Genomic DNA, 5,530 nt, shown 5'->3' with positions numbered 1-5,530 from the left:
CTTTAATCTATAATATTTACTGGTGACCACTGCTCCCTACTGGTCAATGGCAGAGTGAAGTCAGTTCAAGGCCCTCAACGGAGTCTAAGGCTACATTCCAACTGCCCTTCCTTCCCCTGGAAGTGTGTACACACCAGTGTAAACATGCATACTTCAGGAGAAGGGTGGAGAATGGGGACACAGCCGGAGGTAAAAGATGTCCACTCCACTTCTTCTCCTTAATGAGCTCATTAAATTATCCTTCAACCTTCCAAAGCTTATTATCAGCCCTCTAATTGGCCCTCCACGTTAATGAGTTAATTAGCTTACTTGCTCGCGTGGAACATTAGATTTCCCCCTTTTTCATCTGATCAGCAACAAACTGGAGACAAGTGAGACAAACGTTGAGGAACTTTACAAAAGTTCATTTCTGATTCTTGAAGTGGCATGTAATTTTAAAGGGTTAAAGAGCTGGTCCAGTAACTAAGAAGTAGCCGGTTCGAATACTTGAGCAGACGATGTGAGAAAAATCTGTCGATGTGCCCTTGAGCAAGGCACTTCGTCTTAATTTGATCTTGGGGTGCTGTACTACTATGGCTAAACCCTGTGAAACCGCACATTTCACTGACCTATCCTGGTGTATGTGACAATAAAACATATTTATTTTGATGATCTGGGATGTCCTCGCCATCTTTGGCGCGTATACGATGCTGATAGGTGTACTTCTTAGGACTATAAAACTGAACAGACATGGCTCAGTCGTTTAGCGTCGAGTAGCTAGTGACCTTTGCAGAGATAAGGATTTTCTATGATGAACGTCATCTTTAAAAAGGTTTGGGTTTTCATCAACTGGACGTATTATCTATGTTGGGTTATGAGGCTCGCTGCAGTCAACTAACAGTCAGCTTGGAGGGTAGCATTCTTTGAAAAGAATCGGCACATCTTTTACCATCTTTAGAATGGATGGTGAGTATTGGCCTGCTGCTTGGAGGATAGCATTATGGTACTGGCCTGCTGCTTGGAGGGTAGCATTATGGAACTGGCCTGCTGCTTGGAGGGTAGCATTATGGAACTGGCCTGCTGCTTGGAGGGTAGCATTATGGTACTGGCCTGCTGCTTGGAGGGTAGCATTATGGAACTGGCCTGCTTTGGGGATAGCATTATGGCACTGGCCTGCTGCTTGGAGGATAGCATTATGGCACTGGCCTGCTGCTTGGAGGATAGCATTATGGAACTGGCCTGCTGCTTGGAGGATAGCATTATGGCACTGGCCTGCTGCTTGGAGGGTAGCATTATGGTACTGGCCTGCTGCTTGGAGGGTAGCATTATGGAACTGGCCTGCTGCTTGGAGGGTAGCATTATGGCACTGGCCTGCTGCTTGGAGGGTAGCATTATGGCACTGGCCTGCTGCTTGGAGGATAGCATTATGGAACTGGCCTGCTGCTTGGAGGATAGCATTATGGCACTGGCCTGCTGCTTGGAGGATAGCATTATGGCACTGGCCTGCTGCTTGGAGGATAGCATTATGGCACTGGTCTGATGCTTGGAGGATAGCATTATGGAACTGGCCTGCTGCTTGGAGAGTAGCATTATGGTACTGGCCTGCTGCTTGGAGGATAGCATTATGGCACTGGCCTGCTGCTTGGAGGATAGCATTATGGAACTGGCCTGCTGCTTGGAGGATAGCATTATGGCACTGGCCTGCTGCTTGGAGGGTAGCATTATGGAACTGGCATGCTGCTTGGAGAGTAGCATTATGAAAATGGCCTGCTACTTGGAGGGTAGCATTATGGCAACTGGCCTGCTGCTTGGAGGGTAGCATTATGGTACTGGCCTGCTGCTTGAGGATAGCATTATGGCAGTGGCCTGCTGCTTGGAGGATAGCATTATGGTACTGGCCTGCTGCTTGGAGGGTAGCATTATGGTACTGGCCTGCTGCTTGGAGGGTAGCATTATGGTACTGGCCTGCTGCTTGAGGATAGCATTATGGCACTGGCCTGCTGCTTGGAGGATAGCATTATGGTACTGGCCTGCTGCTTGGAGGATAGCATTATGGAACTGGCCTGCTGCTTGGGAGAGTAGCATTATGGTACTGGCCTGCTGCATAGCATATGGCACTGGCCTGCTGCTTGGAGGATAGCATTATGGAACTGGCCTGCTGCTTGGAGAGTAGCATTATGGTACTGGCCTGCTGCTTGCTGCTTGGAGGATAGCATTATGGCACTGGCCTGCTGCTTGGAGGATAGCATTATGGAACTGGCCTGCCTTGAGAGTAGCATTATGGTACTGGCCTGCTGCTTGGAGGATAGCATTATGGCATGCTGCTTGGAGGATAGCATTATGGAACTGGCCTGCTGCTTGGAGGATAGCATTATGGAACTGGCCTGCTGCTTGGAGGGTAGCATTATAGCATGAATTACATGTGTTTAACATAGGCAGACCAATTATGCATGTTTCTTTCTCACTCATTGGTCTTTTGACCAATTGGATCAACTCTGAAAAGATCTGTGATTGGTCAAAGACCAATTAGTAGAAAAAAATATCAGAATTGTTCTGCCAAACACAACCATGGTTTCACACTTGTAACTGCAACAACATTTTGCTCAGGGACCCGAAAAGGCCAGGGCCGGCTCTGGCTGCATGTCTGGGTATGGATAGGGCCCGAAAAGGCTAGGAGCCGGCTCTGGGTGCATGTCTGGGTATGGATAGGGCCCCTAAAAGGCCAGGGCCGGCTCTGGGTGCATGTCTGGGTATGGACGTGGGTACGTAGACCTACGAGCCACTGCGGGCCCTCATGTTGTGTTCAGATTTTTGTGGCCCCATCAAATGTGCCCATCCCTGCACTAGAGGGATCGTGAATGACAGCATTAATTCAGGCAGAAATTGACCTCTTTATTTGGGCATTTTTCCATAGAAGGATTTATTTACCTCATCACACCTGAACCCTCAAGAGCACGAAATACTGAGCTTTACATACACAGCTGAAGTCAGAAGTTTACATACACAAGTTTTAATGATTCCAACCTAAGTGTTTCAACCACTCCACACATTTCTTGTTAACAAACTATAGTTTTGGCAAGTCTGTTAGGACATCTACATCTACTAAGTCATTTTTCCAACAATTGTTTATAGCTTATTTCACTGTATTACACTTCCAGTGGGTCAGAAGTTTACATACACTAAGTTGACTGTGCCTTTAAACAGCTTATAAAATTCCAGAAAATTACGTCATTGCTTTAGAAGCTTCTGATAGGCTAATTGACCTCATTTGAGTCAATTGGAGGTGTACCTGTGGATGTATTTCAAGGCCTACCTTCAAACTCAGTGCCTCTTTCCATGACATCACGGGGGAAATCTAAAGAAATCAGTCAAACATGGTAGACCTCCAGAAGTCTGGTTCATCCTTGGGAGAAATGTCCAAATATCTGAAGGTACCATGTTCATCTGTACAAACAATAGTACACAAGTATAAACACCATGGGACCACGCAGCCGTCATACCGCTCAGGAAGGAGACGCGTTCTGTCTCCTAGAGATGAATATACTTTGGTCTGAAAAGTGCAAATCAATCCCAGAACAACAACAAAGGACCTTGTGAAGATGCTGGAGGAAACAGGAACAAAAGTATCTATATCCACAGTAAAACAAGTCTTATATCGACATAACCTTACAGGCCACTCAGCAAGGAAGAAGCCACAGCTCCAAAACTGCCATAAAAAAAGCCAGACTACTGTTTGCACATGGGGACAAAGATCGTACTTTTTGGAGAAATGCCCTCTGGTCTGATGAAACAAAAATAGAACTGTTTGTCCATAATGACCATCGTTATGGAGGGAAAAGGGGGATGCTTGCAAGCCGAAGAACACCATCCCAACCAGCATCATGTTGTGGGGCTGCTTTTCTGCAGGGGGGACTGGTGCACTTCACAAAATAGATGACATCATGAGGAAAGGAAAATGATGTGGATTTATTGAAGCAACATCTCAAGACATCAGCCAGGAAGTTAAAGCTTGGTCGCAAATGGGTCTTCCAAATGGACAATGACCCCAAGCATACTTCCAAAGTTGCCAAGCAAAATGTCTTAAGGACAACAAAGTCAAGGTATTGGAGGGGCCATCACAAAGCCCTGACCTCAATCCTGCAGAACATTTGTGGGCAGAACTGAAAAAGCGTGTGCGAGCAAGGAGGCCTACAAACCTGACTCAGTTACACCAGCTCTGTCAGGAGGAATGGACCAAAATTCACCCAACGTATTGTGGGAAGCTTGTGGAAGGCTACCCGAAACGTTTGACCCAAGTTAAACAATTTAAAAGGCAACACAACCAAAAACACTCAATTTGTATGTTAACTTCTGACCCACTGAGAATGTGATGAAAGAAATAAAAAGCTGAAATAAAATCACTCATTATTCTGACATTTCACATTCTTAAAATAAAGTGGTGATCCTAACTGACCTAAGACAGGGAGTTTTTTTTAACCAGGATTAAATGACAGGAATTGTTAAAAACTGAGTTTAAATGTATTTGGCTAAGGTGTATGTAAACTTCCGACTTCAACTGTATCTATACATGTAAACCTATAGCTTCATATATCTACACATAAACCTGTAGTCAGTGTATAAACTATACTCCTGCACCTTTCTGTGCCGTGCACATGGAGCTCACATCGACAGCAGCCACGTCGGACTCCATACTGTTACGGCTCCCTCTCTCAGTTCCTTCAGGAAGGACTGTCTCTCAGTGGGGGACATCAGACTGCCTCTCAGTGGGGGACATCAGACTGCCTCTCAGTGGGGGGACATCAGACTGCCTCTCAGTGGGGGGGCATCAGACTGCCTCTCAGTGGGGGACTGCCTCTCAGTGGGGGGGGCATCAGACTGCCTCTCAGTGGGGGGCATCAGACTGCCTCTCAGTGGGGGGGCATCAGACTGCCTCTCAGTGGGGGGGGCATCAGACTGCCTCTCAGTGGGGGGGCATCAGACTGCCTCTCAGTGGGGGACATCAGACTGCCTCTCAGTGCCTCTCAGTGGGGGGCATCAGACTGCCTCTCAGTGGGGGCATCAGACTGCCTCTCAGTGGGGGACATCAGACTGCCTCTCAGTGGGGGGGACATCAGACTGCCTCTCAGTGGGGGGGACATCAGACTGCCTCTCAGTGGGGGGACATCAGACTGCCTCTCAGTGGGGGGGACATCAGACTGCCTCTCAGTGGGGGGGACTGCCTCTCAGTGGAGGGGACATCAGACTGCCTCTCAGTGGGGGGGACATCAGACTGCCTCTCAGTGGGGGGACATCAGACTGCTCTCATCAGTGTCTCAGGGGGGGACATCAGACTGCCTCTCAGTGGGGGGACATCAGACTGCCTCTCAGTGGGGGGGGCATCAGACTGCCTCTCAGTGGGGGGACATCAGACTGATGGTCATTTTGTTGAAACATAAGAGTGTCCTGAAAAAGGTTAACCTTTCTTCCCCCTCAAAAGCAGTGCACTATATAGGGAAAAGGGGGGCATTTGTGACTCACCTGACAGGATAAGGAATAGAGCAGTAACATCGGC

This window comes from Oncorhynchus gorbuscha, unplaced genomic scaffold (genome assembly GCF_021184085.1).
Source record: "Oncorhynchus gorbuscha isolate QuinsamMale2020 ecotype Even-year unplaced genomic scaffold, OgorEven_v1.0 Un_scaffold_5228, whole genome shotgun sequence".
NCBI lineage: Eukaryota > Metazoa > Chordata > Actinopteri > Salmoniformes > Salmonidae > Oncorhynchus > Oncorhynchus gorbuscha.
The sequence above is the reverse complement of the archived record's forward strand: the minus strand, read 5'-3'. Positions refer to the sequence as shown.